The sequence below is a fragment of the Scyliorhinus canicula genome, chromosome 8, assembly GCF_902713615.1.
Source record: "Scyliorhinus canicula chromosome 8, sScyCan1.1, whole genome shotgun sequence".
Taxonomy (NCBI): Eukaryota; Metazoa; Chordata; class Chondrichthyes; order Carcharhiniformes; family Scyliorhinidae; genus Scyliorhinus; species Scyliorhinus canicula.
The window spans coordinates 82429281-82456992 of record NC_052153.1 but is presented as its reverse complement, the minus strand read 5'-3'; positions in this window follow the sequence as shown (position 1 = coordinate 82456992).

Sequence of the window (27712 nt, the reverse complement as noted above, 5' to 3'; positions counted from 1 at the left end):
TCTCAGGTCTGGACTCATGCGTCAGTTGATGCAAAGGCCACCGATGCTGAAGGTTAAAAGAAAAAATTGGAATATAACCATGAGGAAGCAGAACAACAGCTTTCAAAACTTGTTTTCCGTTAGAAGTAGGTAGATTCTAGGCTGCAGGAACTGTGTACGTGGCAAAGTTAAATGGGCTGCAGGAATGGCGAATCAAAGAATCTTCCGACTCTGTATAAGCCACTACTCTGTGAAAAAGACAAACCACAATCAGACAAGAGAAACATTTGCATTGTGGATAATGAGGTCTCTTGTAAAACGAATTGGAATGGAGGAAGGTTGGTTGAAGTACAGGCCTTGAGAGTCAGTATCTGTAATGGCAAGAACTGTGACAAAAAGGGCTATGTTGTCAAAGCATGCTGGGCACGGAAAACCTCACCAACACCCAAGGTGCGAAAGAACAAAAAACACACCTATCGCGCCCGCTATCTAGCTGACATTCTCATCACTGGTTGAAATGAACAAGAGCACTTGAAATGTCTAGAAAGCCATAATCTCCGAGTTAAAAAGGAAAAGTGCAACTTTTTCAAGACATCCATAAACTGGTGCTATGTCTTTTCGTCCGACGTCATTTCATCCAACGACACTTCGTCCACGTCTTTTGGTCCAACGTCTTTTTGTCCGCACGTCTTTTGGTCCAACGTCTTTTTGTCCGATGATTTTTTTCGTCAAAGACTTTTTGTGACTTGTTACGTTTTTTTGTCGGATGATTTTTTTTGTCAAAGACTTTTTGTAACTTGACTTTTTGTAACTTGCTTAGTAGCACTCCACTCCACTCCCCACATTAACTTTTTGTAAATAGAAATCTTCTCTAATGCACATAGCAAGGTATAATATGCAATAAAGGATTTTTATTACCGGTCTCTTTCCTTTAACAAGCCTCGTTAAAGGATAGTTATTTTCGTTCTCTTTCCTTTAACGAGCCTCGTTAAAGGATAGATATTATCGTTCTCTTTCTTAATTCGCCCATCCCGAAATGGCAAAGTTCATTGTGTCAATGAAGAGCAAAAGGAAGGTAGCTGATGGAAATAACTATATCTACGATTTTCATTCGAGCAGTCCAAACCTAGGAAAAGAATACTGGAGATGTGAGAAAAGAAGGCTGTGCTCAGTGCGGATTCACACGGTAATGGAAAACAATGAGCCGAAAACTATTTATTTCTCTAATGAGCACCTTCATCCAGCTGATGTTGATTCGTTAAATGCTAGAAAAGCAGTTGCAGAAATAAAGCATGAAGCAGTGGAAAACATAGCAGCAAGTTCGCGTAGCATACTAGCGGCCAAGTTTACGCAGCTATCAGAAAATACCTGCTCTCAACTCCCTACGTTGCCCGTCGTCTCAAGGACTATTCAAAGGTGCCGACAAAAAAATTCTGGATTTCCCGCTAATCCAGCGGCTAGACACGGTTTTGAAATACCTGACAAATATTGTAAACTTGACAATGGCGAACAGTTTCTGAGATACGATTCGGGCGCCGAGGATCAACAGCGCTTACTAGTATTCGCATCAGAAAATGCTCTTCAGGATTTAGCATCATATCGTCATTGGGCATGCGATGGGACATTCAAGATTGTGCCACAACAGTGGTTTCAACTGTTCTGCATTCATGTACAAGTTAAAGGAAGCAGTTTTCCACGGGTCTTTGCATTACTGCCAAATAAAAGAAAGCAGACATACGAATTATTCTTTGACCAATTGAAAATTATGCAACCTAATGCAGATCCGATTGATATCATGGCAGATTTCGAAGTTGCAGTTCACAAGGCAATTAATTCATCATTCCTTAATTCATCTGTCGTGGCATGTTTGTTTCATTTGAGCCAATCTGTGTTTCGAAAAATTAGCGATTTAGGCCTCAAAGAAAAATACAATACAGACTCTGAATTCTGTCTTAAAATTCGATGTTTTTCAGCATTAGCTTTCCTCCCCGTTGAAGATGTTGAAGAGGCTTATGAAGATTTGATAGACGATGAAGAAATACCTGCTGAATTCATCGTTTACTTCGACTTGACTTACATAGGCATTGTGAGAGGACGTGGTGCCAGACGAAGGAGAGAAACACCTACATTCCCGACAGCTGTATGGAATGTTAATCAGCGTGTTCTACAAGATCTACCGAGAACAAATAATGCTGCTGAGGGGTTTCATTTTGCCATAAAGCGTTCGGCGGTTGGAGCTCATTTGAATATCTGGAGGTTAATCAAAACTCTGAAGGAAGAGGAAGGGTTCATAATAGGCAAAAAGGCTCAAATTCTTCGGGGAGATCAGTCGACTTCATGTACGCGATATAAGAAAATAACTGAACGCCTCAAAAGATTGGTCGTTGAATATGATTCTACAACAAAAATTGATTTCTTGAGGAATGTTGCTTACAATTTACATCAATTTTAAATAATTTCGGGAATTAGATTAGATTTTAACTGCATTTTTAGATTTTTTAACTGCATTTTTCAACTTGCATTTTAGATTTTTTAACTGCATTTTTCAACTTGCATTTTAGATTTTTTAACTGCATTTTTAGATTTTTTAACTGCATTTTTCAACTTGCATTTTACTTGCATTTTATCAATTACTTGCATTTTAGCAATTAAATTCACTTGCTGTATTGTACTTGCATTTTATCAATTAAATGGTTTTATACGGAGTTAATTTGTAATTGGATAATTGGACAAAAAGACGTAGGACCAAAATACGTGCGGACAAAAAGACGTTGGACCAAAAGACGTGCGGACAAAAAGACGTTGGACCAAAAGACGTGGACGAAGTGTCGTTGGACGAAGTGACGTCGGACGAAAAGACGCGACACGCCATAAACTACCCGTGTTATATCATTGATAAAGATGGTTTGCACATGGAGCTGAAAAAGATGACAGTAATCTTAGAAGGACCATGTCTTCAAAATGTAACACAGTTAAGGTGGTTTCTGGGATTCATATATTATTACAGAATTTAGCAACACAATTGAAACCTTTACACACTGTTATGTGACAAACAGGTATGGCACTAGTCAGAAAAATGTGAAAGTGCATGTAAAGAGGTAAAAGAGACTAAAGAAGTCACAGCTATTGCTTCACTACAATCCCAAGTTGAAGTTACAACTGACTTGCCTATCACCCTATCATCACCCTATGGGGTAGGTGCAGTTGTCTCACACATTGTGCCTTTAGGAAAGGAGCAATCAATAGCATTTGCTTCACAAACTATTACTAGTGTCGAAATAAATTATGCTCAGCTAGAAAAAGAAGCTTTGAGCATCATATTTGGGATAAGAACGTTTTACCACTACCTTTGTGGACGCCGTGTTACTCCTCTGACGGATCACTGACCCTTGATGACAATCTTTGGGCCGTATAAAGGTATTCCTTCTTCAGCAGCTAGTAGGGTACAGAGATGGTCTTTGATATTATTGGCACACACACATGGGGCTGGATTCTCCGATTTTGAGGCTATGTCCAGAGGATCCGTGGCGTTTTACGTGGGAAAAATCGGCACCATCCCAGCACCGATCCTCCGACAGTGAGGGGTTAGCGCCATGTAAAACACACGGCCTACACAAAATAAACAGCTGGAGAACTGCCGGGTCCGTGGCCGCACATGCGCATGGCTATGACCTGCAGCGGTTGCGCCATACAACATGGCACCGGCTGTGTGCGGAGCTGACCTGCCAGATAGTGCCTCCCCTTGACACCCCCTTGCCACCCCCTGGCCATCCCCCCCCCCACCCCCCCAGCCCTTACCAAAGCCCCCCCCCCCCCCGGCCAGCAGCACAGCTACCGGAGCATTGAGGGAGGGCCTTCAGGTGACATCATGAGGCCTTCCGAACGGAATGCGGCGCGCGCCGTGATAATATCGTTTTGTTAGGGGACAGCATGCTCACCCTGTGTAAAACAGGCGCTGCCCCTGATTCGGTCATAGAAATGGATTCTCTGCCAATAGTCGATGACAAAATCGCCGTCGGAAAACAGAGAATCCCACCCATGATATCCAATATCGTGAATCGGGGCAGTATGCAAATGCTTATGCTTTGTCAAGATTGCCATTACAAATTAAACAACAACCTGAAGAAAATTTGTGTCAACATCCTGTATTTCTCATTTGTGGATAATGTGCTGCGAATTCATTTCAAGTACAGAGATACACAAGAAACGATCCAGTGGTGGGAAAGGCTAGGGACTTGGTCCAAAATGGAACGAAGGCAGACATACAGCATAAAAATCAGGACCTTAAACCCTACATTAAAAGAAGACTTGAGTTGACAGTCCAGGGGCGAAATTCTCCGACCCCCCAGCAGGGTCGGAGAATCGCCTGGGGCGGCTGAAAATCCCGCCCCCGCTGTGGCAGAGACTCTCCGCCACCTGGGAAGTGGCAGGGGCGGGAATCTCACCACTCCGATCGGCGAGGCCCCTGCGGCGATTTTCCGGCCCGCGATGGGCCGAAGTCCCGCCGCTGGGAGGCCTCTCCCGCCGCTGAGGTTTGAACCACCTCTGGTGGTGGCGGGATCGGCGGCGCGAGCGGGCCCCCGGGGTCCTGGGGGGGGGGGGGGCGGGGGGGCGATCGAACCCCGGGGGGTGCCCCCACGGTGGCCAGGCCCGCGATCGGGGCGCCCCGATCAGGGGGCGGGCCAGTGCCCTGGGGCACTCTTTCTCCTCCGCCGCTGCCACAGCCTCCGCCATGGCGGAAGCAGAAGAGAAACCCACAGCGCGCATGCGCCGGTGGTGACGTCAGTGGCAGCTGGCCGCTGACGTCACTGCCGGCGTATGCGTGAACTGGCGAAAGCCTTTCGGCCAGCCCCGCTGCCGGGCGGCGGGCCTGAAAGGCCGCTGGCGCTGGTTTCTGCAGCAGTCGGCGTGGTGCCAACCACTCCGGCGCGGGGCTAGCCCCCAAAGGTGCGGAGAATACTGCATCTTTGGGGAGGCCCGACCCCGGAGTGGTTGGCGCCACTCCCCTACGCCGGGACCCCCCGTCCCGCCGGGTAGGGGAGAATCCCGCCCAGGAATTGAGTTTTATTATGGGGAATCCAAGTGATTATTCCTACGTGCTTGCATAATAAAGTCCTTGATCAACTGGATGAGGGACATCCTGGTGCGGTGAGGTTGAAGAAACTGGCACAATTATTTTTGGGGGCCAGGATTAGATGCTCAAATCGAAGACAGAGTTGGACAATGTCAGTCCTGTGCAAAACTAAGAAACACTCCACCCCTGCAACCCTGACATCTGTGGGATTGGCTGGCACAGCCATGGCAGAGGATACACATAGGGAAATTCAGTGAAAATAATTCTAAATCCAATTTTTGCATGTTTGACGGGGTGTTTCTCAGCGGCCGCATTGGTGAGATCACGGCCTGTATTCAATGACACAGTGCCAAAAATGAGCCCCCACGTGAATCATGCCATTCCTGGAGCCCTCACCATCTGATTTGCCTGGGCCGTGCCTCAGCTGATCACTGCCATCAAGCAGGAGCTGCTTTTAAACCCTCCCTCACCACTCATTCCCAGTCAACACACAAGCATGGCAGTGCTCAGCCCTCCTCCTCACTTTGGCGATGCTGCCCTGACCAGGCTTCTGGATGCCGTCTATGAGAGGCGGACACCCTGTTCCGCCGAATGGGTCAGAGAACCAGCAGCAGGGTCAGCCATGCTACCCGGGAGGCAGTGGAAGCTGGGTGAGTGTGGGCAGCATGACCAGGCGGACCGCCATCCAATGTCAGAATACTCTTATATGGAATGCTCTCCTTCATTCGCAGAGATATAGAAAATAAAAGTAAGGATATAATGTTGGAATTGTATAAAACACTGGTGAGGCCACAACTGGAATCGTGTGCACAGTTCTGGTCGCCACATTGCAGGAAGGACATTATTGCTCTGGAGAGAGTACAGAGGAGGTTTACAATAATGTTTCCAGGGCTAGAAAAATGCAGCTACGAGGAGAGATTGAATAGGTTGGGGTTACTTTCCTTAGAACAAAGAAGGCTGAGGGGTGACTTAATTGAGGTGCAGAAAATTATTAGAGAAAGAAATTGAGTTTACAGGATAAAATTATTTCCCATAGTGGTGAATTCTAAAACCAGGGGACACAAATTCAAGATAAGTGGCAGAAGGTGTGGAGGGAACATGAGGAAAAACGTTTTTAACAGAAGGTAGTGGGAGTCTGGAATTCGTTGCCTGAGTTGGTGATGGACGCAGAGACCCTAAATTATTTTTAAAAGTACCTGGAACTGCACCTTAAGTGCTCTGAGCTACAGGACTATGGGCCAGGTCTAGGGAGGTGAGATTAGAAAGGGCACCTGTCTGTCCTCACGGTGTCATGGATAAGATGGGCCAAATGGCCTCCTTCTGTTCTGCAACTTTTCTAGGATTCTAACACCAACAACCTCCAAAGAGCTGCAAGGGTAAGTTACCACCTCTCCCCTGTCACCAGTTCTGCCTCCCACCCCTCAAATTTCCAAACACTACACCCCACCCCTTCCAAATCCACGCACCCTCTCCACATCCGATCTTCAAGCTTGTTCTTCAGATCCACAGCACCCATCAGCACAACCCGCTCTCATCAAGGTGGAGTGCCTACACATGCCACCCTGACTCAACAAGAGTGCAGCTCAAAATGTCCTCTCGTTATCCCCGCAGGAGAAGATAGACCATAATAAGAGGGAAAGGATGACTGAGGGGTGGTGGAGGAATCCCAGAGATACGAGGAATGGGTCCTGGAGATTGCACGGTTGCCCGAGGAGAGAGCAGTGGCTGACAGTGAGGTTGGCCAACCCCAGAGACGTGCAAATCCATTGCCTCTTCATCCAGATGACCTGTCTCAAATGAGTTGTTGATGTCCCACAAAATTAACCTTTTCCTTTCACTGACCACATGTCCATTGTCTCGCAGGACCTCCATCTGATGAGGTGGGACCACCTGGAGCCGTTCACCCCCCCCCCCCCCCCCCAAGAGAACACCTCTGAGGAGAGCTCCGAGGATAACACTGGTGATGCATCATAGCTAGACTCCAGGCATGCACAGCAGCTCTCTGCTGATCTACACACTTACCCTGTGGCTGTGAGAGGCTCCTCAGTGATGAAGTCCTGCTCTTCAGTGTTTGATTGTTGGCAGCTGCCTCTAAGGTGCTGATGTTCCCAAGGCACAGACATACTGTTCAGGCATCAAAGGTTGCTGGACATGCAATGTACTAATCATCCTCGGAGACATGGCATCTGTGCCTTTGGGAAGGCACTTGAGAGTTCAGGGCCAGGCGGGATTCTCCATTATGCCGGCACCCGGGGGTTTCCCCGACGGCGTGGGGCTGCCCCAGAATGGGAAACCCCATTGACCAGCTGGCGTAACGGAGAATCCCGCTGGCCGGTTGGGGCAGAAATGTGGCCTAGTGGGGCGGAGAATTCTGGCCCAGGAGTGTGAAGTGCTATCACACTAACAAGGCTAATTCCTAATTTGAAACGGCCTTCAGCTGTGAAGCTAGAGACTGCTCAAGTGAAAGGGGATGAAACTGAATTTCAGTATAGAGGCTGCAGCAGGGCTCTGCCCTGGGAGAGTCTGGTCAGACCGACAGGCTGCAGCTGTGGTTGCCCCTATTGTGGGTCTCCACAATATTTAAGGATGGCTTGAAGGCCACACAGGTGCAAAGACCCCTGACCTGGAACGCTCCAGCCCCCCGAATAACCCCCACCCCCTAAAGGGAACCCCTGCCCCCCCCCCCCCCAGCCACCCCACTGAGCATTGGGGTAGGAGCTCTAGTGCCCTTGAGCTTCCCATCAGAAGCCATTGCGTCAGCTTCACGTTTCTGAAAAGGAGTACTAAACGACACCCACGTGACATCAAGCTGGGGAGTCAGGTAACTCCTGGGAGGCCGCTGCATTTGACTTCAATCTCATTAATGAGATTGAAATTAATGGAAATTAGGGTTAATTTGGGTGTGATCCGGAATGCGCCACCGAGAGTGGGCTGGGTATATTGTAAAATGGTTCACACATGGCGCAAATCTCAATTTTGCCCTCTCGCTATTCACGCCAGGTGCAACACGGTCACTGAACTGCATCCATAGACTACTCTGGTCCAGTTGACATGCACATGTTCCTAGTGAATGTGGACGGACACTCTTAATGTTGGGGAATAGTGATTATGAAGTCCACGACGACAGAACGGTTGAAAATATTGAGAAATTGGATGAAATATCTGAAAGATTTGATAGACCATGGTAGACTGTGAGTGACAACTTCTCAGGAGGTTATTTAAAAGGAAATGGTGTAATTTCCTTTTAAAAGGAAACACAAAGTCAGTGTCGTGCCATCCTGCAACAAATGGATTGGCCGGGCGATTTGTAGTCACTTACATTCCATCAAGCCATCGAAGAACCAAGGTACATTGACAAGACGAGTCAATCAAATTCTTGAAGCCTTATCTGAACACCACACTCGCAATGACATACTTCACCAGCAATGCTGCTGTTCAAAAGGAAACTGAGAACACAGTTTGACCTTTTGATACCAGCTTCTATTTCAGAAATTGTCAAACGATAACACAGATTGCTCGGAGGGAACAAAACTCTAAAAAGTGAGTATTTACTCAAGGAGAGAGAGTGCTAGCAAGAAGCTAAACTATAAATGAGAAATGGGCACCTGCTATTATCCTAACAATAACATACATCAGGGGCTGGTTTAGCACAGTGGGCTAAACAGTTGGCTTGTAAACACAGAGACAAGTTCAAGTCCTATTTCTGAGGACTTTCCAATAACTCTAGAGACAGACACAGGGATTACCACCTACAGAACGAACAGAGGACACTTTGAAGGGATCGAGTAGTCAGGTTCCAGATCGAGTACAACTCAAAAGAAATAGACACCCACCTGAGAGACTGTCTTATAAGTTGTAAATATTTCAAAAGATAATGGTACAACTGATGTGTAAGTGTGTCTGTCATTAACGTTATGAAAATTGTCATTTGCACTAAAGATATAAAAGGGGAGGTGTGTTATGTTTAAAGGAATACATCCCTGCTAGTGGAATGTCAGGTAATCTGCAGTGACAGTGTGAATTGCGCTTTCACGTATCTGATCGTCAGTCCAGAAGTAAAACACTCGAACACGTCAGTAATGAATATTCGTTTATTTACGGCCGGGACAAATCTCTAAGCAGTCGGGTAACTACCTTCGAGAAGTGCCAAAATCCCAGAATAAGGACAGTATTTTTATACATCTTACAGCTTAGGGGTGGTCCCCTTAAATTCCTAGATACACCTATGATTTGGCAAGGATCCAGAACATGTACATATATGGAATTATTCTTCGAGGTCGGGAGGTTATTTTTGACATAATCATTAGCACAAGTCACTATCAATATTAATACAAAGGTTTTTGTATCCCATGGCCATCTGGCTTATCTCATTCCAAGGCCCTTCCTTTTACATTTCAATGTTTATTTGTTCCAACTGGTCAAACGAGCTTAATTACGTTATCTCTGCAATAAAGTAACGTTTCCCATTCATTCCATTCTTTGACTTTTTGACCTCTCTGCTTTCACAGATGCGGGTCAGAACATTAAATAGTACCAAAGCCACACATCCCATAACCTTCTGACATCTCTGCTTTCACAGATGCCGGTCAGAACACACTCCCTTTATTTCATCCCTTGACCTGTTGACATCTCTTTCACAGAGCTTTTCAGAACTGTTATATTAACCCTATCAGCGAAGTTCCAAATGAAATCCACTTCTACATTCCCCCCTTTGATCATTCCTTGATCACATAACACTCAGGATACTTTAGATGGAAATGAGAGCGAGGCGGAGGTACTCCTCCTCTACTAGGCTCCGGCAGGATGCCACTTCCTCATATAGGTCAGGGGTAGGTGGAACCAGTTTTTCTTTTTCGTCTAGGGCGGATCTCTGAAGCATCTGTGGTAATGCAGTGGCACCCAAACGGTTGCATAGGCATTTCACACCAGTAGCTATGATACAGAGCAACAAACAGATGGTAACGAAGATAATGAGCCCATGGAATAGGTAAGTGGCCCAAGAATTGGACCACATCCAGCTCCACCAGTCAGCCTGACCGGCGAGTCGCAAGCGCTGTACTCCATCTCTGATATGGGTTACCAGACGCGTGATATTCTCTGAACTGTCTGGAATATAACCCATTCAGCCGTCTGTTTGATCGAGAAAGGAACAGATATCAAGGGAACGCCTCCATGGGCATGGGTCGGGACCTGTGTACATACCCAGCAAGAGGAGACACCCACTTTCTTAGCATAGACATAGGACATAAACAGAAATGAATTTGCCGTTACATGGTGCGTTGCCCGCTTCCTTCTGGAAGGCGAGTAGGGGTGAGTAGTCCTTGGTGGTAAAATTTTTACCCTGTCCTTATCAATGCACCGGTGGTTCCACCTGCATGTGCGGCGATCGTACATTAGAACCATGTACGTAATCAGGAATCGGCGCTTCTGGTCGTCGGGAGGAACGGTGGTCGGGCAGGTTTTGATAGCGGTGGTGATCCATCGGAGATCTGTCGTTGTTCCACATCGTGGGGTCCCTTCCCGGCACATGGGTGGGTGTCGGCTTCCGTACAGGCATCTCCTTCTTTCGGATGCAGCGAGAGAGAGCAGGGTGGCGAGTATTGTGACGGCGAAGAGGGGCCTCATCCTGGTACTCGTGTTCCTAGGACTTAAAGGAAAAGTTTAGAACATCATGGATACTTAATTAACTTACAATGGTGCATATGTACCCATGCGTTCCGGCCTCCACTTTTACTGCAGTGGGGGTAGTGAGTAGAACCTGTAGGGGACCCTCCCATCGAGGTTCCAAACCTTTACGTGTCCAATTTCGAATTAGGACATAATCCCCAGGGTTGATGGAGACGTCATGAGTAATGGAGGGGACTTCTTCCTGGGTGGCACGAACTCGGGAGTGTAATCCTTTCAAAATTCTAGTTAGTGTTAATATATAATTAGCCATCTCGGTAGTCATGTAATGGAATTGAACATTCCGTGGAACACTGCTGTCCCAAGGCGTTCGAAAGGGTCTGCCATATAGTATTTCCGCTGGGCTTAGGCGAGTTTTTCCTGCGGGGGTGGCACGTAGCTGGAAGAGTGCTAAAGGCAGGAGTTTGAGCCAAGTGACCCCAGTGTCTGCTTGTAGTTTAGCGAGTTTAGTCTTTAGAGTCTGATTAGCCCTTTCCACCACTCCAGCGGCTTGTGGTCTGTAGGCACAATGAAACTGTTGCTTTATTCCAAGCAGAGCACAGAATTCCTTATTGATTTGACCTATGAAGTGGGGACCATTGTCAGAGCTCAGCCGGGCTGGAATTCCAAATCGCGGAACAATTTCTCGCATTAACACCTTAACTACTGTCGAGGCCTTGTTATCCGTAGTCGGGTAGGCCTCGATCCATTTGCTAAAAGTGTCCACAATGACTAACACATATTTATAGCATTGACATCTTTCCAACTCAATGTAATCCATTTGTAGGGTCTCAAATGGACCCTCAGGTAAGGGGGTTGTGCCAGGATCACAGGGGACGGCCTTACCGGGGTTGTGCTGTTGACAGATTAGGCACCGACTGCTAATTTGTTGGGCCATCTCTTGCAGTCGTGGGTGCCACCAGCTTTTTAACAATATGTCCCCTGTGGCACGAGCTCCACAGTGAGTTGCAAAGTGTACACATTCGGTCACCCAGGCTGCTAATGCATCGGTCATACATGTTTGTCCTACCGGGGTGACCCACAGCTTATTTTCGATATCATATATACATCCTAAGTTTTTCCACATATTTACAGCAGTTGCAGGAGCGTCCTCCTGCATTTGGATTATGTCAGCAATGGTTGGCATAGGTTTTTCAGAGGGGGACTTTCCCGAGGGGGTTTTAGTCTGCCTCATCATTCTAGGCACCATTAGTTTGCCAGATTTAGAAATTTCTTTTGCCTTCTCGTCCGCTCTCCTGTTGCCCGTTTCCACCAGTCCCGTGCCTTTTGTATGCGCTGCGCATTTTATCACCGCTATCTTGTCTGGGAGCATAAGGGCCTGCAATAACTGGGTTACTAACTGCTGGTGTGAGATGGGTGTACCAGCGGAGGTTAGAAATCCACTGTTTTTCCATCACCGTCTTGATCGATGATTGCATAGCCAGATTGTCTATCCCCCCTTTCGCCGACGGAAGAACTTCCATCGGTGAAAAAGGAACAATCTGCACTTGGGAGGGGTATATCGGAGAGGTCGTCTCGAACCGAGGAGACTGCTTGCAACAGTTGCAGACAGTCATGAGTTGGGTTGCGCATGTCTGTGGGAGGATGCGTCAAAAAGTCAGCAAGGTTGATAGTGGTGCAGTGGGCAAACTGGACTTTCGGGTTATTAAGGAGAGCAATCTCATATTTGTTCTGACGAGCCATCGTGAGATGCTGAGTCTGTAGCTGTCCCAAAAGGGCCGTAACAGAATGGGAACTATAGACAGTGATATCTTGTTGGAGGGTAATATTAGCAGCCGATTGCAGGCTGCTGTAGATAGCTGCAAGAATTTGGGTACAGATAGGATAGCCAAGGGCTACCGGATCGAGTTTAGAGGAGTAGTATGCAACCGGGCGACAGCGGTCGCCGTGGCGTTGGGTCAGGACAGCTGTGGCGCAGTCGGCAAGGACTGTGCAATAGAGCTGAAAAGGGCGATCATATAAGGGTCGACCAAGGGCAGGGGCCTGGAGGAGTGCCTCCTTGAGGCGGTTCTGCTAGTGACTGTTTGTGATCAGCGGGCACTAGGACCCTGCGGAGCCATGCAGTGTCAATTTCAACGCAGCAGTTTCGAAACTGCCCAGCACAAATTCTTTATCTGTTTATTCTGAGACCATGGTAGTTCTGAACATACTGAGTTACTCATAATACTGATCACATTCCAGGGGCGGTGGTGGAGGTGGCCGTGGAGGCTGTGGAGGCTGTGGGGGCTGTGGGGGCTGTGGAGGCTGTGGAGGCTGTGGAGGCTGTGGGGGCTTTGGGGCCTGTGGGGGCTGTGGGGGCTTCTGACGTCCCCCGCAATTGAACAGATGTTCCTCATCCCCATCGTCCCCCTCCTCCCAACCTTGCTTCGCATTGCTGACCGGCGCCGGGGTAGGATTAGCATTCTTACGTTTCTTATATTCTTTACATTCCCTTTTTAAGACCTCTACTGTTTTAACAATTCCCCCTTTGGTGAGGCCAATACCCAATTTTGAGGCATTTGCCTGCCAGCTAGCCAGTATAGATGCATCTTTCATTAACTGACAGTATTCCCTCCACAAGGCAATTAATTTCTTTGCGGTGGGTTCTTGATAATACAGAAAAATGTGTCATTTGAAACATGAAAGTCTGGCAATATCTGGTTTAAGAGGGTACAGGGAAAGATCCCACAAAAGGTTAATAGCAGCTGCAAAGAGCAGGGTTATAAAATGCAGATTCTTGCTCACAAGCAGGTCTCAGCAGAAACAATGGCTCACACCTTCATGGAATGTAACTATCTCAGGAAGCATCTGAAAAGCATGGATGAGAGTTTCAATTGCATTAAGTGACGAATGTTTAAAACAGGCAAGTCTTTCAAGTCACAACCAAGTTAAATTTTAGCATACAGCTAAGAGCAAAGTTTCACACCTTAATTGAAATAAACTCTCTTAGTAAACAGCTGGAAAGAATGGAAGATGCTCAGTCGAATTTAGTGTCAATTTCAGGGGTAAAATTCTACGAACATCAAGTTCTACGAGAAACATCATTTAAGTCAAAATCAAAGGCAAAGTTATGAACTGGGGACAATTGGAAAATTAAACGATTTGAAATCACAGAAATAAAAGTTAACTATTGAAACGAAAGCATTTTTTAAAATCAGATCTGAGAGGAGACGATATGCCCAAAATGAATAACGAGTTGTAGTAAGATGTTTACATCAAAGATACTTTTAAACTATCAAAGTGAAACAAGCCCATATACAATACAGTCGTTAAAACTTAATAACTCTTCGAAAGAGAATATAAACCCAGGGAGCAGAAGCAGCAGCACTCTGCAACAGCAACAGGAGAGAGAGAGAGAGAGAGAGAGAGAGAGAGACGCAGCCTGCTGGAGAAAGACAAGGAAAGCAGCTGAGTTTAAACAGCTAATACAACTCAAGAAGACCAGATTTTAAGTGGTTATTAGCTTACTTCACTTCCTTAATAACACAGGACCCAGGACACCAATGCTATTAAGGGGTAAGTAGGTAAAATTCTTCGGTGAAAGTATGGGTTATACCGGGGGATAAGCTCCGAGAACCCCGCCCGTAACTTCCAGAGAACGCTGCCTGGAATCACGGCGGCAGTCCCGTCCGGAGCCCACAGCCCGTTAACCGTCCCCTAGCAATCCTGAGAACCCCGCCCGTAACTCCAGCGAACGCTGCCTGGAATCACGGCGGCTCCTCAGGCTGCCCCTAGCAGTCCTGGCAACCCCGCCCGTAACTCCAGCGAACGCTGCCTGGAATCACGGCGGCAGTCCCAGGCTGCCCCTAGAGACGATAACCACAGGGTTCACTCACTTACCCTCTTTAAAACGGGTTCGCTGGACTGACCTGGATCTCGCAGAGGCTTCTCGACAAACCAACGGCAAGGCTGAGCAACGATCAAACTAGTAGTAGGCGAATACCAAGGTGGAAAAGAAATTTTTATTCACGTTGGGGGCCAAATTCGTCCTCTACGTTGAACGAGCTCAGTCAATTACGCCGGTTAGTTGCGCAGACCCCTCTGGAGATCCCCGTACGGGCCACCAAATGTGACATCTGCAGTGACAGTGTGAATTGCGCTTTCACGTATCTGATCGTCAGTCCAGAAGTAAAACACTCGAACACGTCAGTAATGAATATTCGTTTATTTACGGCCGGGACAAATCTCTAAGCAGTCGGGTAACTACCTTCGAGAAGTGCCAAAATCCCAGAATAAGGACGGTATTTTTATACATCTTACAGCTTAGGGGTGGTCCCCTTAAATTCCTAGATACACCTATGATTTGGCAAGGATCCAGAACATGTACATATATGGAATTATTCTTCGAGGTCGGGAGGTTATTTTTGACATAATCATTAGCACAAGTCACTATCAATATTAATACAAAGGTTTTTGTATCCCATGGCCATCTGGCTTATCTCATTCCAAGGCCCTTCCTTTTACATTTCAATGTTTATTTGTTTCAACTGGTCAAACGAGCTTAATTACGTTATCTCTGCAATAAAGTAACGTTTCCCATTCATTCCATTCTTTGACTTTTTGACCTCTCTGCTTTCACAGATGCGGGTCAGAACATTAAATAGTACCAAAGCCACACATCCCATAACCTTCTGACATCTCTGCTTTCACAGATGCCGGTCAGAACACACTCCCTTTATTTCATCCCTTGACCTGTTGACATCTCTTTCACAGAGCTTTTCAGAACTGTTATATTAACCCTATCAGCGAAGTTCCAAATGAAATCCACTTCTACAACAGCAGCAAACTAACAACTCTTTGAGGGAGGAAACTTCTCATCTCCATATTAATGGGAGACCCCTCATCTTAAATGAGTGCCCCATAGTTCCAGGTGTAGTCTCACCAATGCCCTGTACATTGTTCCTACCTTCCTACTTTCACATTCCATTCCCCTTGCAATAAAGGCCAACGCTTCATTTGTCATACTGAGTAGTTGTTGTACCTACATTCTAACTTTTTGGGATTCAAATTTCCCTGAGATTTCCCTGTACTGCAGCCTTCTGCAGTCTCTCGGCGGTTAAATAACTGGAAATTCCTCAGAGTGTTAATCTCCGGTGTTGCCATTCTCGACGGATTTATCCACGCTGTAATTTCAAAGTCCCTGTCTCACCCAATCTCCCCCATTCAGGCTGGCTGAGGCAGGAGCAGTGAATAGCCCCTCCCCTACATTGACGTGGAGTAACTGGGGGCAGAGAGGTAAGAAATGCCCCCTTTTAACGGCACTAGCTGCATGTTGACTCTGCCTGATTGTAATTTCTAACTGTACTACCTACTTAATAATGGATTCTAACATTTTCCCAATGACAGAAGTTAGACTAATTGTTCTTTAGTTCCCTGCCTTCTGTCTCTCTCCCTTTCTGAATAGAGCCATTGCATTTGTGGTTTTCCAAACTGCTCGGAACTTCCAGAACCTCGGGAATTTTGGAAGGTGACTACCAATGCATCCATTGTTTATGAAGTCATTTCCTTTAAGACCCAAGGGTGCAAGCCAGATTACTATTGTCACTAACAGTTTGTATTTCTTCACAGAGATTTCTCCAATACTTGTTGACACACAGGACCTCTGGTCACCTCATTTTAGGAAGGATGTGGAAGTTTTGGAAAAGGTGCAAAGGAGATTTACCAGGATGTTGCCTGGAATGGAGAGTAGGTTTTACGAGGAAAGGTTGAGGGTGCTAGGCCTTTTCTCATTAGAATGGAGAAGGATGAGGGGCGGCTTGATAGAGGTTTATAAGATGATCAGGGGAATAGATAGAGTAGACAGTCAGAGACTTTTTCCCCGGGTGGAGCAAACCATTACAAGGGGACATAAATTTAAGGTAAATGGTGGAAGATATAAGGAAGTTGCCAGAGGTAGGTTCTTTACCCAGAGAATAGTGGGGGCATGGAATGCACTGCCTGTGGAAGTAGTTGAGTCAAAAACGTTAGGGACCTTCAAGCGGCTATTGGATAGGTACATGGATTATGGTAGAATAATGGAGTGTAGATTAATTTGTTCTTCAGGGCAGCACGGTAGCATTGTGGATAGCACAATTGCTTCACAGCTCCAGGGTCCCAGGTTCGATTTCGGCTTGGGTCACTGGTGGAGTCTGCACATCCTCCCCGTGTGTGCGTGGGTTTCCTCTGGGTGCTCCGGTTTCCTCCCACAGTCCAAAGATGTGCAGGTTGAGTGGATTGGCCATGATAAATTGCCCTTAGTGTCCAAAATTCTATGATCTATGATTAACCTAGGACAAAAGTTTGGCACATCGTGGGCCGAAGGGCCTGTTCTGTGCTGCATTTCGCTATATAATCTATCTATATAACCTTGCTGTCTTCTGCACTGCTAGAATGAGAGAGTCATATGCTTAAGGTTAGGACACAGGTTGTAAGGCAGACGAACTGCACTCTTTGCTTCATTGACAGGAGTAATTTCTGCAAGGTGGGTCTCAAACCATCTTTTCATAGAATCAGAGAATCCCTACAGTGCAGAAGGAGGCCATTCTAACCATCGGGTCTGCATGGACCCTCCGAAAGTGCACCCTACCTTGGCCCAATCACCTACCCTATCCCTGCAACCCCGTAACTTAATCTCCACATCTTTGGACACTAAGGGGCAGTTTAGCATGTCCAATTCACCTAACCTGCGCATCTTTGAATGTGGGAGGAAACAGGAGCACCTGGAGGAAACCCACACAGACACGGGGAGAAAATTCAATCTCCACACAGAGGCACCCGGGTCACATACTTTCTAATCTGCACAAACATTTCCAGAATCTATATAAATTCGACCTTGGGTGACTGTGTGGAGTTTACACATTCTCCGTGTGTCTGCGCGGGTTTGCTTCAGGTGCTCCAGTTTCCTCCCACTGTCCAAAGATGTGCAGGTTAAGTAGATTGGCCATGATAAATTGCCCCTTAGTGTCCAAAAGTTGGGCTTGGGCAGGGAGCGCTTTTGGAGGATCGGTGCAGACTCAATGGGCCAAATGGCCTCCTTCTGCACAGAGAGGATTCTATGATAACCACTAATGCATTCATTATCTCTATAGCCACCTCCTTCAACACACTGGGATGTAACTCACCATGTCCAGCGGACTTATCAATTTTCAAACCATTTAATATTCAAACCACTGCTATCTTTTTATTAATAGTAATTTATTTCTGTTCTATATTTTCACAAGCCCTTCGTTCCCTCCTATTTCTGGGAGATTTTCTACATTGTCCTCTGTGAAGACAGACACAAAGTAATTGTTTAGTTTCTCCCCCATTTTCCGACCCTCCATTATAAATTCTCCTGTCTCTGTCTGAAACAAACCCACATTTGTACTTGCTAATCATTTCCTTTTCACACATATAAAGAAGCTTTTACAGTCCACTGTTTTGTTTCTCACTAGCTTGCATTCCCTTTTCCCTTTCCTCATCAATCTCTTGGTCCTCCTTTGCTGGACTGCTCCCAATCCTCGGTATACCATTTTTTTCTGACAACCTTAAAATCCACTTCCTTTGATCTAATGCAGTCCTGAACTTCTTTTGTTGTCCCCAGTTGATTCACCTTTCCTGTTGTTTATTTGTTGTAGACACCCACTCGCTCTAGTTTCCAGATTTGTGCTTCCACAGCCGTCATACGTAGTTGCAATGCCTCGCCTTGTTTTGTTGCCACTTTGGTATCAGATAGTTTTAGCAACTTTGTCACCGTTTGTATGGTTTAATTTGGTGACTGCAGATTCTAATCTGGTTCTCACTCTTGGGTTTCTTGACAACTGTCATGGGTGAGAACTAAGGGGTATGCTCATCCCCAACTTTCCCAATCATATCGACATTAGGTAGACACTGAAGTTGCTTCTCTGTTTGCTTTCTGATACAAAATGGTACTCGCACCATTGATGCACAACTATGAGCACATTAAGGTCTACATGCAGCTTGCATGTAACACCGTTCAGTTTGCTGCTACCAGTCAAGTGGTCATCATAAAATTCAAAGATGTTGATATATGTAGGTACCACGTATATGATTGTAAACATACGCAAATTTTTTCCCATTTGACATGTGCAACAGCACCAAAATCACATTTGGTTGCTGGTATCCTCAATACCTGTGGAATAGTGGTCAACAATCCCCTTTGTATTTTGCTTAGTGCATCAGAAGGCAATTCAATATTGTATTTTTCTTGTATGTTGTTACGGCTTCATGAGGAGCAGTAAAAATTACTCTTCTGTTATACCACTCCAAAGTATGACCGTAACAGGGAATTTTGTGAATTTAGCAAGGATGAAGATATTTGCTCCATGTCTATGCTTAACCATTTATGTGCTGATTGCAAAGAACCTAGCCTGACAGGCTTTCTGGAGTTTAAAACCAAAAGGGCTTATTTTTATTAGTTAAAAACCCACCCAGTTAAATATATAAAAATATTAATGAAGGTAAACCTACACCTGACCTTCACAACACACACACACATAGACAAACAGACAAACACAAGCATACACAATTGCAAGTTCTATAGTCGGAAGGGGTTTTTTTTTTGGCTAAAGTTCAATACAAAAAGGTAAAGAAAAATAGAGTGTTCACTGTTTCTGAGTCCTTCTCCGGTATCTGTGGCAGATTCTTCTCATGGTGGTCTTTGAAATTCCAGGAATTGAAGCCCATTTGAACAGTCATTTCTAGAGATAGCCCCTTTTTCAAAACATAATTCCCCTTTTCCAAAATAATTATCTGAAGAGGAAAAAATCGCACGCTACGGGAGAAAGGCAGGGGAGTGGAACTAGATGAGCTGCTGTTGCAGAACTTATACAGACACGAAGAGTTGAATAGCCTTTTCTGTGCTATAACCATTTTTCGATTCTCTCATATCAGGAATAATGAATCCATTGAAATGTCACTTATACCACCATCCTGCTGAAATCAGCTCAATCGACACAGTTCACAGAAGAAAACTTGAAACTTCATGCTTTATATGCTTCACTTGCAGTTACATTAAGCTGAAATTAAGTTATTGTTGCATATTTATTGAGACATCTTGTTAATAATTAAATATCGTTTCTCAGGGAATGAATTCCTGCCATCATTCTTCTTAGCACTGTAACTTCAGCTGAAGAGCCACGACTAGGCTCGAGAAACTGGAAATGAATTCCCAAATGTGTTGGTAATTAGAAACCTGCCTTAGAACATCTGTTCCGCAAGCCTAAACATGAAGGCTATAGATAGTCAGAGTTATCTGGTTGTCTGAAATTAGCAACTGTAGTTCTAAACTCTTTCCAGCAGTACTCAAAAGCTGGTAGAAATACATCTGGTACTACATCATTGACAAGAACGATCTAAAACAATCAAATGCTCAGTTTAGTTTCTCTAACAATACACTCATAGCTTTTTAGTAAAATAAGGGGCCAAACATGTCAAGTGAATGCCTCGGGCTAAAGAAAGTAACTCCAAGAATTTTCTTGATCCATTGCTGCCTTGTGTGGTGTGCCACTTGAGCGTTTCAGAACTTGGGATGACAACAGAACAAGCTATGGAAAGGTGAAAGAGTGAAGCCTTATTAGTTATGAAGAATTTCAATGTGACAAGATTAATGTTTCTCAATGCATTCTGCAGTTATGTAGACAGAGGAGTGTACAGCTAAAAAGGAACGTCATGACTGCTGAAAATTCAAGCAGGTCCCAGCCAGCACATAGCAACTACTTCTGATTCAGCACAATCTCTTGATTACCAGAAGGTTACATCCTGGGTTGTCTCCTTTTGTTTATATATTTCCCTTTGGCATTCTCCTCAAGTATGAAGACAGCTTCCATATCTATGCTAACAATACCTAGCTTCACCACTCCTCCACCCTGGATGCAAAGACCATCTCTGCTCCAGGAAACTTCTTATCTGTCTACTGTGGCATTGTGGATGAACTAGAATTTTCACAAACAGAATTGATTTTTGTCTTCTACCCAAAACTCTACATTCCTGTCCCTGACTCCATTCCCTTCTAATTTGTTTACTCAGGCTGAAGCTGATGGTGTACACCTATTCAATGCTAAGCAAAATGGAGCTAGATTTTCAAAACTCTTATCAAGACAGACATTCTTCCACCTCCACAGCAGTGTGTGTGTTTGGAACTATCCTACCTTCACCGCTATGGAAACTTTTATGCATTATTTCATTGTCCCGAGGCTTGATTTCTCTGATGCCTGCCTTATTAACTTAAGGAGTTTCATGTTGTCCAGGTTCCAATTGCAGGCGGCGGAATGCAGGACAATGTACTGTATAACACTGCTTCGCTATGTTACATCTTCTAGTTCCCATAGGTTAGAAATAATCACATTTTAGACTCAAAATGCTGGAGTTTCAATTTGTGTTCAGTTTTCCATGTGGTTGGTAATGCTAGACTGATACATTGTTACTTGGCACATGACCACAGTGCGACAGGGAATGTAGCACTCTCATGAATGTATCCCAATTAGTTTCTCGCGCTTAATTTTCAAAGGGGCGAGATCTGAAACCAGCTGGCCTCCAACTAATGCCCATTTAGCTCCTTGAGGGCTTGTGGGTGGGCCATGACAGCAGGGATTTTCAAATTGGAACTCTTCAAACCCAAACAGTCTGGTGCATGTTTATGCACAACTATTGGGTCCAAAGGCAGGGAACTACAGAGTTTTTCTAAAAAGAAATTGCCACATGGGGTGTTGCTGTGAGATTGGACTCAGTGCCATTTGTCCAATTCTCTGAGCGCAGAGCCTATGAGCCTTTAAATTATTGCGCAAAGCAGCAGCAGGCCCCATGCTGAAGGCTGTATGTCTCCTGCCTCTGGTCCAATTCGAACATTAGTGTGATTGACACAGATATGGTGTGGGGTCCGGAGCCAGAAATTATCTTTGTTCCTGACCCAAAATTGAAAATCAAGATCCAAAATTCTGCAACTCACACCCTATTCCACAACAAATTCCTCTCCTCTCACCCTCACCTGGCTCCCTGTTTTCCAATGTGCTGAATTCAAAATCTTTGTCCTCGTTTACAAACAACTGCATAGACTCAGCATGTCTCCCTCCACCTTTCTCTGCAATCTTCTCTGTCGTACACCCCCACCTGTACCTTTCAACTCTGGTCCACTGCATTTCTATCACTCTTCCCTTCCTGGCAGAACCTTTTCTGGAAGTCCCCTCCAATTCTTTTCTGAATACTTCGCTTCTTGCCTCCAACTGTCTCCTCAAAATGTTTCAAAAGAACTTGCACCTTGGAACATGCATCACATTTTCAGCTCTATAAAGGTGCAAGTTGTCGTTTGGCATTTGAAAGAAAGATGGCTCAATGTTACAACAGCACCAATGAAAGGTTCTACCTCAAACCTCAAACCTTGCTCTTTCAAATGCTGATCAATACTCCACCATTTTCTGCTTTTATTTCACAAATGCTTGTGTTGCGTTAATTCAGCAGTCTGGAATAAGAAAAGGGTTGTGTTTTCTTCTCAATAGCATATGCTTTACACCATGCTGACAATCCGACTGCCAAGCAATCAAAATCAATTTCATCAGACTGCCAATAAAAATATATCAGCAAAAATGCTTACAAATTTCTAAAATTTGGAACCATACAAGCTTATTTCACCCAAGGCTTTTCACATATTGTTGTGTGAGATGTGGTAGATTTTTTTTCTAATTATTATGAAACTATGTGGAAATAAATTCAAATAGTTGTATGATACTTCTGAGCCGCATGCGAGGTATAAGACCACAAAAACCAGCTCACAGCAACAGTTGTGGTGAGTCTGAAGATTTGACATCAAAAACAGTTAATTTAGCTCAAATATGTTCACAGGAAACATATTCTTGGACAAACCTTTCATTTTCACAGCCAAACCAAAATCAGAAGACAATTAATCTGTCCTCAATCCAATCAAACCCAGAATCGTAAATTTGCCTGCCCTTCCATTTTGTTTGCTAATGATGCCATGCTCTATCCTCCTGTTCGTTCAGTTAGTGACAATATGCAACTCATTGAAATGTACAATGCAGTAAAGAGTTTGACCAGTCTGGTCACTGATGAACCAATTCCAGATCTCCTGTTGCCCCTATTTTTGAAGCGAAATAATCTGTGACAGAAGTTCAGCTCTTTTCTAAATGTCACAGCACAAGAAGAAATACATCCGCTAAGACAGTCTGATGGATGCTTCAAGGTTATAGAAAATTTGGTAATAACTAAAGGACAAAGATTCGATGACAATTTAATGAGGTATGTTTTATAAACTGGTATCATGGCATGATGTTGATAATCCACATAACGGCTGGGGAGTTCCGGTGGTGGCCAGGGAGTGTGGTTGCTCCGGCTTAAAGGCGTTGATTTGAGTTATTTTTACCCAAAAGTAGGGGAATTATGACAGGAATGTGTAGAGGAGAAGTCCCCCCGGCAGTGGCATGTTTGTTGGTTACCAGACCAGAAAGAAGGAGGATAAAAAACTGGCCAAGGAACTGGAGGAGACCTGTGGTGCAGTAGCAATTGGGAAGATAACGGAGGGGGAAGGGTTGTCGCAAATTGGAAAACAACACATGGAGCAGTTGATGCCGTTTTTGAGAGAGGAGTTCCACCTATAGCGAAAGGAGATGCATGAGGATCGGTCGAAGGCCATCGAGGAAGGGGTAACACCCTTGAAAGGATCGATGGAGAGAATCGAGAAGTGTCTGGAGGCACAGGGGTCGCAGATCCAGGAGACGGAGAAGGTGATGACTGATCACAGTGATTGGGTGGTGGCGTTGGAGTTGGAGCTCTTGGGGTCCTTTGCTACTCACGAAGGGCAAAGGTAGAGGATCAGGAGAACAGATCTAGAAGGCAGAACCGGTGTATCGTTGGCCTGCCTGAAGGTGTGGAAGACACAAGCGCCACGAGATATGTCTAGAGGACGCTGGTGGGGCTGTTGGCGGAGGGGGTGCTGGACAAGGCTCCAGAGGTGGATTGGGTGCACAGGTCCATGAGCAGAAGCTCAGAGCTTGGGAGCTGCCACAGGCAGTGTTGTGAGGCTCCACAGTTTGTGGTGAAGAAGATCCTGCAGTGGGCCAGGGAGAAGCGGAACTGCGAATGGGATGGGAACAAGGTCCGAACCTATCAGGACAATGGAGCGAGCTGGCCAAAAGGTGCACCGTGTTCAACAAGGCCAAAGCGGTTGTCCACCGAAGGCAGATTTGGTTTGGGGTGCTGTAAATGGCGAAACCATGGGTGATTTATGATCGCTGAAAGTACTATATTGAAACCCCAGAGGAGGTCAATGACTTCATCAAAGACCATAAACAGGGGAGAACTGAACATTGATAGGAACAATCGGCAGATGTGGATAGCGTGGGGGCTGGAGAGTGGGGGGATTTTTCTCAGGTGGAGTAATTTTGTTGTTGTGATTGTTTGCTAAGGAGCAATAAGTTTGTGAGGGGGCAACTGCGCCCCAGCAGCGACCCCCTCCCCCCCCTCCATTTGAGGTGTTTTTCTTTTTGGAGGGGGTGACCTGTGGTTTTGGATCTGTCTTTGTTTGTGTGGGCGATGGTGGGGTCCACAGGGGCCGTTTGCATGGACCAAGGAGGGAAAGGTGGGGGAGGGGTAGATAGGAGGAGCCTTCGGGCAGGAGCTGCCATGCTGGCAGGTAATGCTGGTGAACGGAAATGAGGTGGGGGAGATAGCTGCGGGGTTTGGCCAAGAGGGGGTCGGGAGAGGGGAATGGAGAATGCGACATGGCAGTGTTAGAGTAGGAGTGGGATCATGGGCGGAGTAGGGGCCATCTTGGATGGGTCCGGATCAGGGCAAAATTAAAGGGGGGAGAATTGGAAGGGGATGATGGTGGACAGAAGAGGGGAATGGAGGCACAAGCCTCCGGTAAGGTTCGTAACATGGAATGTACGGGGACTGAACGGTTGGATGAAGAGATCTCGGTCTTCATGTACTGCAGGAGCTTGAAGGCCGGGAGAGGGGGGGGGGGGGGGGTCTTTCTGCAGGAGACGCTTTTCCGGGTGAGAAACGGATGGGTGGGTCAGGTATTTCACTCAGGTTTGATTCAAAGTCCGGGTGGGGGGGGGGTGTCCTTCCTGCTGAACAGAATTATCAGATTTGTGGGGTCAAGGAAGTGCAGGAGCTGGGTGGGAGGTATGTTATAGTGAGCAGGGTGTTGGAGGGGATGATGGTGGTGCTAGTGAACGTTTATGTGTCAAATTGGGAAAAGCCGGGTTTGTGAAGGAGTTGCTGGGAAGGATTCTGGACTTGGCCACACATCAGTTGATTATGGGAGTGATTTTAACTGCGTGTTGGAACCGAGGGTGGACAGGTCAAGCCCCAGGTTTCCCATGGGAATATTAGGGATGGCAAAGGAGCTGGGAGGGTTTATGAAAAGGATAGGAATGGTAGATCTGTGGAGGTGTAGAAACTCGGGGGAGAGGGAGTACTAATTCTACTTGCATGTGTACAAGGTATACTCCAGGATTGACTCTTTTGTAGTGAGCCGAGGGGTATTGGTGGGGATGGTGGAGCGGAGTATGCGGGAATCGTGATCTAAGACCACGCGTCGCACTGGCTGGAGGTCAGACTTAGTTCGAGGCAGGAGCAGAGGCCGGGGTGGAAGTTTGACTTGGGGACTTTGGCGGACAAGGGGTTCTGTGAGGAGATGTGGTCGGTGATCAGAGACTCAGTGGAGTTGAATCAGAATGAGGAGGTATCGGCAGCCACGTTTTGGGAGGCATTGAAGGCAATGGTTCCCGCGGGAGAGGTTATCTCACTCAAGGCCCACAAGGACAGGAGGAGGAGGGAGGAGTATGAACAGTTGTTGGATGAGATAGTTGAAGTGGACAGGAAATATTTGAGAGGTCCCACCAAGGAGGGGTTGGTGGAGAGAAAGATAAGTTACAGGGGCCGTTCGATAGGTTGACAATGGGGAAGGCAGTAGGGCAGCTATGGAAGGAGAGAGGTGTGCACAACGAACGAGATTTAGCGCTTGACTCATCGATCGACAGTTCCAACGCGCCACAACAAAAAACCGCACCAACCTCCTCAGAAGACAAACACGGGACACCACTGACAGAGTACCCTTCGTCGTCCAGTACTTTCCTGGGGTATCTTCTTCGCAGCCTTCAACACATCATCAATGAAGATTAACATCTTGCCAAGGTCATCCCCACACCCCCACTACTGGCCTTCAAACAACCGCGCAACCTCAAACAAACCATTGTTTGCAGCAAATTACCCAGCCTTCAGAACAGCGACCACGACACCACACAATCCTGCCAGGGCAATCTCTGCAAGACATGCAAGATCATCGACTTGGATACCACCATTACACGTGGTAACACCACCCACCAGGTACGCGGCACATACTCGTGCGACTCGACCAATGTAGTCTACCTCTTGCGCTGCAGGAAAGGATGTCCCGAAGCGTGGTACATTGGCGAGACCATGCAGACACTGCGACAACGAATGAACGGGCATCGTGCGACAATCACCAGGCAGGAATGTTCCCTTCCAGTCGGGGAACACATCAGCAGTCAAGGGCATTCAGCCTCTGATCTCCAGGTAAGCGTTCTCCAAGGCGGTCTTCAGGACACGCGAAAACGCAGAATTGCCGAGCAAAAACTTATAGCTAAGTTCCGCACGCATGAGTGCGGCCTCAACCGGGACCTGGGATTCATGTTGCATTACATCCACCCCCCACCACCTGGCCTGGACTTGCAAAATCCTACCAACTGTTCTTGCTTGAGACAATTCACACCTCTTTAACCTGTGATTATCCCTCTCCCTGGATCTGTAATGATTTGATTATCTGCAAATGCTCGCATTACAAGCATTGTCCAGCATCTCTGACTTTGTCTGTATAAATGTTTCTGGAACATACCTCTCCATTCACCTGAGGAAGGAGCTGCACTCCGAAAGCTCGTGTTTGAAACCTGTTGGACTTTAACCTGGTGTTGTAAGACTTCTTACTGTGCTGTGAGGAAGTTGGAGAAGAGCATTGATGCGATGATGCTTCACCGTTGTACCCCAGTTTGCATACGTATTGGGTCTGTGGTAGTTCCGTTGGTGAGGATAATGGCTTGCATGTCATTGTGGAGCAGGTGGAGAATGGAGACAAATTTCTGTGGGCAGCCAAATTTGAGGAGGATGTTCCACAATCCCTCACGGTTGACAGTCGAAGGCCGTTGCAGGATTGAAGATGGCCATGTACAGAGGTTGGTTGGTGCTGCTCCCTGCACTTTTCCTAGATTTGTCATGCACTGAAGATCATGTCCACTTGATGGGCAGAAGCTGCACTGAAATTCAGGGAAGAGCAGTTGAGGAGTATTCTTACAAAGACCTTTCCCGTGGCAGAGTAGGGAAATCCCTCGGCAATTTCTGCATTTTGATCTGTCTCCTTTCTTGAAGATGGTCATAATGAAGGTGTCTCGAGATCGTTCTGACCAGGGTGATGAGGTTGTGGTTTCTTGTCAAGAGTACCTCTCTGCCACATTTTAATACATTACAACTGTGGCAATACTTCAAAAATACTCCATTGGTTGTAAAGCATTTTGAGACACCTAGTGGTCATGAAGAGCGTTATATAAATGCAAGTCTTTCTTTTTGAGAGCCAATAAAACCTATACAGCATGTTAGAAGAGAAACATCGAGATATTGCCATTGATCTCTTCAGGCCATCTCCTTGGGGGAAGGTTGACATCTTCTTAAATGGCCACATTAGTCATTTTAAACCTTTTATGCCCTATAGCATGATGGGATATCACAGAGTGTACTGAAATACATCTCAATGTCATTACATAACATTTTCATGACTAAATGATTGATAATTCTTCTACTTTCACACAGTAACAACTTTCCTCACAATTCACTTCCCTTCTACAATTCTCCAACATAGAAGTTCAAGAGAAGTGTTAATAAAATATGCTGAACTAAATTGAAATATGGAAATATTTACAACAGATTAGTAAAAGCATTAATGTGTGATGTTTACTCACCCTAAACTCTATTAAATACTGAATAATG